The sequence below is a fragment of the Cyprinus carpio genome, chromosome A2, assembly GCF_018340385.1.
Source record: "Cyprinus carpio isolate SPL01 chromosome A2, ASM1834038v1, whole genome shotgun sequence".
NCBI lineage: Eukaryota > Metazoa > Chordata > Actinopteri > Cypriniformes > Cyprinidae > Cyprinus > Cyprinus carpio.
This window is the reverse complement of record NC_056573.1, coordinates 4,692,865-4,706,658: the sequence shown is the minus strand read 5'-3', so window position 1 is coordinate 4,706,658 and position 13,794 is coordinate 4,692,865. Positions and strand designations below refer to the sequence as shown.

The following is a 13,794-nucleotide window of genomic DNA, read 5'->3' as shown; positions in this document are numbered from 1 at the left end:
CATTTCACGGAATCTTTGGTGACGGCATACGACGAACTCTCTCACGCCTCCGCGGCGAAGCCGTCAGTGACAGCTGCTGTCTGCAGAGCTGAAGGCGTGGCTCTCCTGCGCAGAACTTTCAGGAACTGCTGTTGATTCATGCATACAGGAGGATGTTTAGTCTTATACGACGGCCAGATATATGAGCTCTGATATTTACTCACCAAATCATGTGTTTAAATTGCCCCGGGCTATTCCTGTGTTAAGTGCAATGGCTCAGCGCGTGATGAGACGCGTGTGATATTGTTCAAACAGAGCTCCATAATAATATTTTTCTGCCTAGGTGTACCTGGAATACCAGAATTCAATACCAAAATTCTAAATTAAAATTGTAGTTGTTAAGCACGGGAATTTTGCAATCCTGTGTATTTTGGTGGTTCGGAAGGGTTGGTTGGCATGCTTTTCATTTTGTGCTGAGTGAAACTGACAGTAATATAACCCAAGAAGATGCAAAGCTGCAAATCATTGGCTTAAAAATTCAATCTTACACAATGTTTGCTAAATTTTGTTACTTCATGACTTCAACACAGCATATCTGGGTATGCAACAGAATAGAAGACGCAAGATATTTTTTATTATTAATATTTATAATTAACCTTTTTAGTATTTTAAAATTAAGGTTTTCTGGGTTGTTTGATCCCAATAGGTTAAAAGCAGCTCCTTTCAGGATATGAGCCACTATAAAACACATTCATAATACCATTCCAACAGTTATAGTGATGCAACACTTTTCATAAAAATGGACAATATGAATGATTTACAACAATGTTCAGAATATCATAGAACCGTATTATACTATTTCAGTAGCATATAATAGGTTTACTGTGTACAGTATGCTGATTTTCTCCATATGACTTATTATATTTACTAAAAAGTGTGGTATACCACCAAGATCACACTGGGTTCTGCATCCCACAATGCAATGTGCTTGATTTGACCTTTCATTTTCAGAGTGATGAATGAACCAATAGCAGATTGTGTGAGTCTTTGAGAATTGTTTTAGAAAACAATTCCATTTAGCAACGAAATTACACACTTCACCTATATTGTTGCAAAAAAATCAAATCAAACATGTTTGTTTTTAAGAACACTAATCTAGCATGCCATTCAGTTTCAGACTTTCCAGTATAAGGAGGAACTCAAGAGACATGTTGCTTTTTTTTGAATGGCCATTCAGAATATGACCTTTCAGTAATGAACTCACTTGAACTGTACAAACATAAATGAGGGGGAACCTGTGGTTTGGTGCAGGACCCAACATCGGCTCGGTAAGGTCATCCACAACTTCCCCTCATTCATTCACTCCAGTTCCATTCGCTCTTCTACTACCGTAGACCTCAACGTTATTATAGTTAGTCCTAGTTACTGAGTTAGAACAAAGAGCTAATGTGGAAGTGCATAATTCAAAGCACTGTGTCCAGAGGGTATTCATCAATAATTCAAAGGCTGTATTTCATCATTAAGGAAGAAAAGTTTAATATTCCCCTTGAGTCCTGACCTTTTGAAAGTGGAAACTTCTGACACATATCAAAAGAATTACACCCTTGCTGTCCTGAACGTCAGCAAAGAGTCCCTCTATTTACGCATTTCTTTCCTTTCATGGCTCTGAAATAGACCAGAATGCTTCAGAGAGATGTAACTTACGCCCGAGTGTCTCTGACAACTGCTTGCATTATCCAGCAGTGGAAATACTGCAAATAGTAGAAACCCTGCTAGAGTAGCTATTGAAATTACTTAGATTTACATAGTTTTCTTTTGACAAGTGATAGGAACGATGATTTACTCACTTGACCAGTGGATCCCATTTCTGCCTAAATATCATTAAGCTTTTGACATTTCTCAGTGTGGAAGTGACTATGCTTATAAGTGTCAGTAAAAGTCCCGCATCAGTGTCTGTTCCATGTCAAAGGTGTATGTCATATCCTCTAAACAATGGGCTGTTGCAGTAGATTGTTTTATTCCCTTCCATGCAAGTGTGAGTATAAAGGGAATGCAAGCATAATGTGTTTTGCTATGCTCAAAAGTTCATGTTCTCTTACCTGCAGAAGATAATTGATCAGTAGTGCTTATGCATCAGAGAAACAAGTGCACACCATTCTGTTAGCTGACGAGTAATTAGCTGTTAAAGTGAATTTACTTTGTGTAGAGTTAACAAGAGTTATCATGTGCATCAGATAGTTCAAAGCGGATGTCATAACAAATGTCAGTAGACCGGGACTATTTAAAAACAAACAGTTCATTCATAAATCCATACGAACTTACCTTCACGCTCTGGAAATACAAACATGAGACGGAAGACAATGAGTGCAGCACTGAAAAGGGGAGGAGCTACATAAGATCTAAAGATTAGTGACTCAGTAGAAAATTAAAATAAATAAGGGATGCGGTAAAGGGAGCAGATGGTGTAGGAACGCTTTGAATTTATTATCAGTTGTTATGTATAATTATTACTCAACCAATGTGTCACCAGATGATTGATCAGCCAATGTTTGGCCATTTTAGAATTTAATTTTAACTTTGTCCACTTGGCTAATCAAAAGAAGTGTTAGTTCCCCAAATCCATGGATCATTCTTAATCCATAATAAATTTATTAAAAGGATACTCCACCCCAAAATGAAAATTTTGTCATTAATCACTTACCCCCATGTCGTTCCAAACCCGTAATTCCTTTGTCAACAGTCTCCTCTGTGTCTCTCTAAACAACCTAATCCTCCTTATGCTCTTCTGTATCATCCGTGCCACAAGGATGCGCTGTTTTATTTCAAATCAGAGCTAAATACACATAGAAATCGCACATCCTTGTGGCGCAGATGACACAGAAGAGCATACGCAGCATACGGTGATATGGAGAGACACAGAGGAGACTGTTGACAAAGGAATTATTGAATAAAGTCATTATTTTTGCTTTCTTCGCTTACAAAAAGTGTTCACGTCGCTTCATATAACCCAGATTGCATGTCTGATGGTAGATGGAGTATTCTGACGACGACTTTCAAACTTTCCTGGACCTTAACACTGTTATTTATTTGGCAGTCTATGGGACAGTCACAAGCCTCCCGGTTTTCATCCAAAATATCTTAAATTGTGTTCTGAAGATGAACTGAGATTTTACAGGTTTGGAATGACATGGGGGTAAGTGATTAATGACAAAATTTTCATTTTGGGGTTGAGTATTCCTTTAAATATAAGCGTATACGATTTTTGGGTGAAATAAGTACCATTTAATGTGCTGTCATTAAATTATTTATATTTTAGCATTCACCCTGCTCTTTAGAAATCACAGTAGAAAACAAAATGTAACCAAAATTCATAATGTATTATTTATGAAAACAGAAGCTGTAGAGTGTCCTGTTGCCCATATTCATTGCATTCGACTTGCTCAAATGTGTGACCTCTTAACTCTCTAAGAAAACCTGTTCACTAAAGAGGCACAATGAAAATCCACAAAACGATTGCTTATTTGTAAGCTCATGTATGACATGTTAGCTGACTGTGTTACATTAAAGGTTATCGTATACTGTAAACATGTTCTGTAATTATTCAGAGTGTTTGGGATCACAGCGTCTGTTGTGGTTTTCTATAAAAAGAATCAAGTTTACTAGACTGCTCTGACGTGGGCAACTAGATACTATAAATCCGGCCAGGGTTTATATTTTCCGCCCTGCACTAAAAACAGCGATGGAGGCGACAGGCTCATTAACCTTAATGATGACATTTGGACAAGTGAGAGCAGCGTGTGCACTTCTGTTTCCTGTTTAACACGCGACTTAAAAATAGGTGTCATTTGTGGGTTTATGTTGTTGAGTCTGCTGTCTTGCCCCCTGCACTTAAAATTTTCATCTAGCTGCATCACAAATCACTGTGTGTTTGTTTACCTTCCCGTCTGGATCTCAACGACAAGCTACTGTCTGTATTTTCTCCTGTATTATAGACAGTATAAGCCTGTATTCAGAAAATAACTCTTGAGTCATATTCTATTTTTCGGACTGTTTCTCTGTATTTTTTTGCTCTGTAAAATCTTCTGGATTTAATGGAATGGAACTGAAGACTGGAGCTAACATTAAAACTAATAGAACTAAAGAATACAGTAAACAACAGTACTACTATTATTATCATAACAAAATTTAGGCCCCTGAAGCTATATATTTTAATTTATCATATTGAGTTACAAAAGGACTTTTTCTGTTATTTGCTTTGCTCTGTAAAGTGTATCTATCTTCTGGGCATTTGTAAAAGTGGACATGTTCAAGAACTGAAGACTGGAGTTTTTTTTTATATCAAGAATACCTAATGCAAACACATATCTAAGTTTTTCAACATGATATTAGAATGATTTCTGAAGATCTGATCACAAAAATAATAGAAAAAATGCACAATTTGTGAGGAGACTTGTGAAACATAGAGTGTAAATATAAATATATAGCTATATGTACATACTACTGTTTACATTTCACTAACACTAAATGTAATATATATACATAATAAGTGCCATTTTTCAAAGGTCATTGACGAGCTTAATTAAAACCTGCCCCACTGTTTGATCCTGTCCCTATTCTCCTCTAAATTCATGTGAGACACCACTCACACATGCACTTCTGTGAACTAAATGGGCTAGACGTGCCTCCTGCAGACTGACGAGGTAAGACTGTAGTCCACGTGAGCAGCACCTGTGTCTATTTGTGCGACGTGACAGTAAATGTTGCCTGACGTGCTGTGTTGGCAGATGCTCAGCTCTTGAATTAAACACTTCAGCCTACTGATCCAGGTTCAGCCCAGGACTGCAGAGGGAGGTTCGTGTGCCATCGGGCCACTCACAGGCCACAGATCTGCTGTCTGCTAATAACGTGACTTAACAAAAGAGCCCTGACATTTAGCTGGAGGCACTTGCTTGTGTGTCTTTAAAAGGGGGATTTCAGAACTGCCCTTTACAAGTTATTCCTCCATTTGCTAGAAGTTTCAATGACGATTTTGGGTGGTCACACCTGGACAGGTGATGGAGGACTGAGAGAGAGGCGCATTGTAAGTTCTGTCCAGTGTCAAGCCTGAAATGTCTCTGGATTAGTTTCATGCTTGGGTCAGAAACACAAAGATACAATAAACAGACAAAAGATGTAACTGACACAACAAATAAACTACATCTAGTGAGCCACAGCCTAAAGAGGTGTAGAGCAAATGTTCAAAGACCAAACAGTCTAAATTTGAAAAAGGAAAGAAAGTTGGAAAGGGGACAAGTTCACATTTCACTTCAGGATGTTGATCATCGTTTTCATCTGAAAGTGAAAGTTTATGCAAGTTAAATGAATATATTTTGTTTGAAAACATTCCAGAGTAATATTTAAGTTGTTTTGATGTTGTTTTGTTAAAAAAAGTATATGTAGGTTTCATTAATTTGGACTGTTTTTGAACAGCATAACTTAATTTAAAGTATAGTTTAACTTAAATTAAATTAAATTCCATTCATTCCAATGCTGGTTTCTATATATATATATATAAAATTAAATACTGAAATAAAATTGCTCATGAAAAATAATTCTTAAATCACAGTGATTTTGCTGAAGTTCTTTTAAAATTTGTAGTTGTAAAGAATTTCTCTGTTTTTTAAGGTGCTGTATGTAATATTGAAAGCTAGTGGCTGAAATGGGTTCTGCAATCCAAAATCAAAATATTGGAGAGTTATTTCACACAGGTTGCCAGATTGAGGACATGCAATAGGAACAAGCGCAATTGACAATGAAAGGTGACAAGCCTTACACCATAAGCTGATGAGGGTTAAAATCAACATGAAATGACATTCACAGCCCATTTGATGTGTCAGCATATACCAATAGTAGAGACTGTTTAGCCTCTGTCTGCATCACTGGTAAAAGTAAGCCAATCATATGATGGCCCTGACGCAACTGAAACAAGTTTCATGCCAGCGTGGCACCAAGTGCCAATTTTTATTTTTTTATTTTTAGAAGGAAAGCATAGTTGCTAATGTCTTTGTTCTTGTGGTGCCATCAGCTTGTCAGCGTTGTCATGATGTATTGTCCTGGTGCTCCAGAGTATTCAGGCACATGGCATTATTGTGTGACTTGTGCCAAAAATTGACAGTCTGCAGGAACTGGCGTCGAGATGAATGGGAATGCTGACGGATACCTCTATCCATGTAAAACTGGCTCCTACCATTGATGGCGTTGTGTGGTTTCATGTTTCACTCGTTCTCATCAGCATGACTCTTTCCTATCAATAAAACAATCAGATCTACATCCTGTAGTTCTCATTCTGATTTATTTGCTTAGAGGATAAGAGAGTGGAGCAAGAGTGGAGGGCCACTAATGAAAGTTAAGAGTGGAAGAAGCCTTTCACGTCACATGTTTCATGTCATGTCCTGAAAGTGAATCATGAATGGACTGCATTTAGAATAGCTGGACGTTCTGTGGAAAATGAGCGTTTGGCATCACATTGATAACTTTTGGTTACAGTTGAATTGCTCACATGATTCTCTTTTGAAAGAATTGCTACAAATATACCCCAGCGACTTAAGACTGGTTTTGTGCTCCAGGGTCACAAATGGTCCAGAAACAGTGTCTTAAGAAACTTTTTCTGTGCAGTTATAAACAAGATGGTAGTGTTCATTTTTCCTCATGAGTAAATGTGTACTTTTCTCCTGTGTTCAGAGTCTAGCCTGAGCTCAGTTCAGTAACGTTCACGATCCGGCCAAGTTTCCCCCTCACAGGCTCCTCTTACCGGAGCTGCGGTCACTCACCATCTGCCCCATGTTTACTGTCATCAGCAGAGAGCTGGTAATCTCTGAAACATTTCCTACTGGCCCAGCCAAAGGGAATAAAGCAGGCGTTCAGTGTAACGTCTGTCGCAAGACACAAACAAAAATGTGTCTCTCTCGTGCTCTCTAGGTCACACAGGTAATACCAGACCTAGATGAACTCTGCCCTCCAGATGCTTCAGATTTACACCCGACAATTTGCAGCAGAAAAGCTGTCAAACACTCCGACTATCTCTACAAGGACAATTTAAAATATTTAAAACATTCCACCTTTGCTTCTGGTGCTCTGTCCTAATACTGACCTATGCCTCTGAAATCCAGTTACATTTCTATTGAACATTATGATGCAATATGTAAGATACACATAGAGATGCTCTAAGGCTAAAAACATACTTTATGCATGTACATAAACACAGAAATGAATATGTTGTAACCATGCAACTCCTATATTTAAAAAGGATAGTTCATCCAGCCATGAAAATTCATCAATTACTCACTCTCGTTCCAATTTTGCAGAACACAAAAAGGATATTTTGAAGAATATTTTTTGTTTATGCAATGAAGGTCCAAAACTATAGAAGACTGTTTCTGCCACTGAAAAAAAAAAATAAATAAAAGAAAATAAAAGCCCCTGGAAATCCATTAAAGTGCGTAAGTATGAAGAAAATGAAAGCTTGTGGAGTCAGCTGTTCATGACAGGTCTACATCAGCCCAGGTACAAGAACAAAAACACATTCAGGAAAATATTGTCTAATTAACGTTATCGTCAAAATCCCAGAAAATAACGAGATGTCATTTTTTGGCAGTATTGCACAACCCCATTCAGACTTAACAATGTGAAAAATCATATTTGTATATCTAGAAGCATCTACTTTCATGTTTTGGGCTTAAATTGCTTCTCCTGCACCTGTCATGAAGGGTGGACACAGAACAAAATCTATAAATATGGTTTAATAGCAAGCTATGAGTAATCTTGGGAAGGTGGTTACTACTGTATGATGCATTGTTCTTGTACATAGTGTGCTTTTCTGAGAGCACAATGGTGTGAGTGTGTGATAATAGGCTGGTGTTGGTGGAGGCGCTGTCCTGTGTTGTCCCAGAGGAGCTCCACACCCTTCCACAGCATATTTCTGTGCCCTGTCTCGAGGGGATCCTGCCGATCGGAGGAATGTAAATAAATAAAGCAGATGACCTGGGTGTTGCTTTCCTGAGGGCCCTTCCATGGGTGGGGACATGCGTGGACAATCACTCCAGCCAGGTCAACCGGCTGAACCTAAGCGGCTCTTTTAGCTCTATGTGAAACTGGGTGTGTGTTTGTGCATGAGAGCATGTGAATATATGCAGTCAGACAGTAAAAAGCTTTAACACCCTTATTAAATTAAAGGTTTCAGACAGGTGTTATGGTTTATTAAGGCATCTATATATTTGTGCTTCAAATAGCCCATAAATTCCCTTAATGGATATTTCATTGACTCAGTATCAGTAGAACATCTTGAACAAGTACTTTTATAATGTCCAAAGAACCATATAACCAAAGTTTTTTGATGCCAAGGACCCCCAAAACTGATGCTCTTCTGAGGAACAGCTGTATATTTTCATGCACAAATACCCATTGTGTGTGAGAAAAATATTAAATGTGATATTATAAAGACAATACATAAAAATGAAATGCTGTAGCCAAAACAAAATACCGGAAAATACTTTGAATTAAAACACTACAGTTCAGATTTATTTTTAAAGTGTAATTTAATTTAATTTAATTTAATTTAATTTAATTTAATTTAATTTAATTTAATTTAATTTAAGATTTACTATTTACTATTTACTATTTACTAACTAAATTAAAATGATTGTGTTAAAGATATTAAAAAAATTAATTTAGTCAATACATTAAATAATTCATGATGTAAAATCTTTTTCTCTTAAATTTTCTTTAACGTGCATGATGGTTGAAAAACGCTCTTTTTTTTATTACTGTATAACATTCGCTTCATGCCAAACATTCTTGGTCCATTATATTATATATTAATCAGGTTTGCTGGGCTCCAAAGATTAAAGTTCAGCGAAATAAGAAATATTTAAACTTTTCGTGACAGGCCTAACAAGAGTTTTGTATGAACACACAGTCCTACAACAGATGGCCCACACAGAGAACTGTTTGGAAATCTAAAATTGATATTTTCTACTGGCACACTAAAGCAAAAGATATAAATAACCATCTTAAAACAAACATTTTTGTGCAGTACTGCATATTTGAAACCACACTCAGTAAGCTCCTGTCTTTTGCATCACAGGAAAGCAGTTGGATTGAAAGAGCCTCCTCAAATGCACACAAATCAATAAATGATGTATGAGCATGTGATACATTGTTTCTCGTAATTGTGATTCATTTGTTAATACATTTAGGCCACCTCTGTGCGTCAATAAAAGGTAAACATTAAAGTCTGTGCAAACAGAATATTTGTATAAGCTGCTTTGATACAACCTCTATGCTGAATAAAATTAGCTTTAGATAGGCTGATTTAACCACGATGCAAATGGACCATACCTAGTGATATACCAAAAATTTGACAACTGAATATATTAGACTGAAACAGAAAAAAATTGTTTTGGAGTGGTGAAAACACTGATTGACAGTAGCGCAACTCCAATGATGTGTTTGGATTGCATCATTGTCTTTCATGCAGAACGTGGATTAGCTTCAGCTGATAAACATGTCAGCACATGTGGACACACTTCATCATGACCAAAAATGATAATAGAATGGCAATACTGTATGTAAATCTGTTTGGCTGAAATATCGAGAGGCAGCTCACTGGCAAAGAACTTTATGACTGGCGTATCAACCAATTGCAAAATTACCCAAATACTACATTAATAACATTAAATAACAAAGCAGCAGGTTTATTAGGCTGCTGTCACTTTAAGACCAAATGCACAGATCTAAGATTCTGACATGCGTTCTATGACTTTTCCAAATGTTTATGTTCACTGAAGACATAGCTGACTGCGTATAAGTGAAAACTCGCAAATACAGATCGTTTGACATATTTTTGTGTGTATTTGTCCATTCAAATGCACCCTCGAAACCCAGTCTCAGATCATGAGCACAGAAAGCCTCCAGGGGAACACTGTCTCTTCCACAGCTCAATACACTTTTAACTTTTTTTTATGATCCGTGTAGTACTTTCAATTCATCCCACACATCCTGAAAAGTGAAGCCAAAACATTTTGATCACCATCTGGTGCCTGGATGCAGTAAAGGTCATAAACCCCGCCCTCTCCATGTAAACGAATGGGACTTGTGCCAAACTAAAACAAATTATAATGCGCAGCATTTCATTCCATTCATTTTTATTCCATTCCATAAGGTATCTTGTTTTAAAAATCTTTGAAAGGCAAAATTAAAAAACAAAACTTAAATTCTATTAATCACACAGCCCTGGTAATTAAATCATATTTGAGGGCAAGGGTCCCCCTGGTGGTTCGGGGGCACATTGCAACTTGCAAACTTTTTGTATAGAGTGCGCTGCATATGATCACGAAGCTAATGATATCCTTCTACTATCTGCTAAAAGAAACTGCATTGTGAGGCATTTGCTGATAACGTGTCACGTTTTCACTTGTTCATATCCATCTGTTCAACCCCACACTTACACTCACGTGTTCTTGCATCCAATGACGGCACTACAAATAAAACCTCTTTCCCGGTTGCCGCAACCAGGCCTCAACACATGTTGCTGAATGATGCATGAGCTGGCTAATCTCTGACACTAAATGACCATCCCTCAAACAAGATGCATCATGCTGTCTGTTTTTGTCTCCTCACCACACACTACCTTTTCCCACCGGCTCCGAGTATCAGGTGACTGCACAGGCCTTGAAATATTCAGAGCTATGTGAGAGCATCTAAATATAGATGTGTTGCTGCTCCCAGGACGCTAGCTACAGTAAATGTCATCGTGCGAAAGCATGGATTAGTGTGCCTTTTCAATCCCGTATCCTGCATGGTGTGTACGATGAATGAGTGAAACTGTTGAAAACCCTGAACGTTGAGATTTATATCTGTTCCTCGCTACCTTATCAGACTGTGAACTGTTTGGTCTGACACAGTAACGCCCGGCGTGACCCAGACTATGTAGAGAACCATTCAGTAGGGCAAAGGTCATTTGTAGTCCAGCTATTGTTGTGGCAACTTTGTGTGGTTGATAAGGTGTCCTGAACGGTCACTCTGGGTGAAGATAAGCTACAGAAATGTCTTCGATTTATTTTTGATTTGAGATTAATCCAGAGCAACTGTAATTTAATTGTAAATTGTAGCACTTGCTGTTCTGCTGATTATTGAACTGAGAATAACTAGTCAAAAACATAGACTTTGGGCTGCACAGTTAATCAAAATAAAAACAAAAAAGCAATGTGAATCAATAAAATGATCAAATCCTACTGAATTAAATGAATATATGCGCTGTGTTTCAGAGGGAAGGGTGGCACAGCGTTATTTTACACGAGCAGCTCATGATCCAGTGTTTTTAGTGTCTCTGAGCTGTTTGGTTCGCAGTGAATGCTTCTACACATGAAGTCAGTCTCTGCATCTGCTCTGTGTTTGTGTCACGTATAACATGCATTTGGGAACACAGTATGCTCCAGCCATCTTCCCAAACCTGTAATGAGAAGTGCTTATAAACCACCTGTTGGTAACAAAAGAAAAGCTGTGGTTTTCTGCCAAAATAAAGTTTGAAAATGAAGAGAATCATTAGTATTGTAATTTTATAATTGCATTGTAAATCAAAAAAATTATTCATATATCGATTTTATGGAGCACATGATATTTGGCCAAAAATCTGTTTATTGTAGCAAGAAATTAGAAATCAGTTCCCCTTTTATATCATTCTGCTCATTTATTTTTATTAAATTGCGCCTGCGAATTAACAATTAGTTTCCATATGGCCATGATGTACTAATTTGTTCCTTTGTTTCTATTTAATTATATTACAATATGTCGTGCAGGGCTCCATACAATATGTAACAAGGGAACATAGTAGTAAAAACATGTCCTTATTTACTAAAACGAGGGAACAATTAATTTGTGACCACAATATATATGTTTTTTTACAATATGTCGTGCAGGGCTCCGTACATATTGTCTATAATATTATTATTATTAGAGTTAATTATAATTTTGTTTATTTTACTATTAATATTTTCTTTTTTAATATTTTTTTTTTATTTTGTACTTATTATTATTATTATTATTATTATTATAGTCATATTGTTATATAATCACAGCAAATTGTTCACTTCTACAAACAAGCACAACAAACCTGGAGTTTTTGTTTTAAAAATTGCATTTCAGTTGCAATCACTGTTTTTACCAGAATAATCACAGTTTCCTCAATATGTGCATCCTTAGATTTTGTGTGTTTGTACTTTGCCACATTTGCATAGCCACTTTTGATTACATTTATATAATCTGGCCACTTTACTACTTATTCTGGCAAAGAACATTTAAACAGCAGAGCTCGACAATAATGATGGCGATAAACCACAGTTTGTTATGTTTTTAGTGGAACTGATGGCAAGTGCTTAGATTGACAGGTCGTGTGAAAGTGATGCTCTGTCGTCTGTGGGTGACATGCAAGCTGTGTTGGGGAGCAAGTGGCCTGCGGGACATTAGCCTCCTGTCAGACATCTGATGTCCTGGCAAGCTTCACCCAAGGGATCACCTCAACACATCCACAGACTGATAGCCACATGATAGCAAGACAATTGCAGGTCTGTCTAAAGAAAGCCCAACGGTTCTGAGGCTCCAATAATGAGAACGATACTTCTAATCAGGTGACTCATATAGATTAACACACACACACACACACACACACACACACACACACACACACACATATACAGTACAGACCAAAAGTTTGGAAACATAACTATTTTTAATATTTTTGAAAGAAGTTTCTTCTGCTCATCAAGCCTGCATTTATTTTGATAAAAAATACAGAAAAAACAGTAATATTGTGAAATATTATTACAACTTAAAATAATAGTTTTCTATTTGAATATACTTTAAAAAAAATAATTTATTCCCGTGATGCAAAGCTGAATTTTCAGCATCATGACTCCAGCCTTCAGTGTCACATGTAACATCCAGTCTATCACATGATCATTTAGAAATCATTCTAATATTCTGATTTATTATGAGTGTTGGAAACAGTTCTGCTGTCTAATATATTTGATGAATTAAAGGTTAAAAGAACTGCATTTATTCAAAAAAAAATAAAAAATCTAATAATATATATTCTAATAATATATTTTCTTTACTATCACTTTTTTATCAATTTAACACATCCTTGCTGAATAAAAGTATTGATTTTATTTAAAAAAAAGAAAGAAAAAAAAAATTACTGACCCCAAATTACTGACCAGTAGTGTATATTGTTATTACAAAATATTTATGAAAAACATAGCTTCTTTTTTTATTTAATTTTTTTACTTTTTATTCATCAAAGTATCCTAAAAAAGTATCACATGTTCTGAAAAACTAATAAGCAGCAGAACTGTTTCCAACTTTGATAATGAATCATCATATTAGAATGATTTCTAAAGGATCATGTGATAATGATCCTAAAAATTCAGCTTTGCATCACAGAAACAAACTATAATATAAAAAAAAACACATTTAAAAAAAATTAATTTTAAATTGTAATAATATATCACAATATTACATTTTTTTTATGTATTTTTTATCAAATAAATGCAGGCTTGATGAGCAGAAGAAACTTCTTTCAAAAACAATAAATTTAACTTTTTATTTTTTCAAATATAAAATATATACACAATAACTTTATCAATAATTCTTTGTATATATATATATTGCTGCTCAAGAAACATTTCTTATAATTATCAATTATGTGCTGCTTAATATTTTTCAGAATTCTTTGATAAATAGAAAGTTCAAAAGAACATAGATCTATCTATCTATATTTCT

General features: G+C 36.1%; 1 protein-coding gene across 1 annotated transcript in view; it reads left to right on the top strand.

Moving 5' to 3' along the window:
- The window catches only part of LOC109050099 (apoptosis regulator Bcl-2-like), a 35,821-nt gene that overhangs the window by 1,092 nt on the left and 20,935 nt on the right, over positions 1-13,794 (top strand). The window lies entirely within an intron of this gene.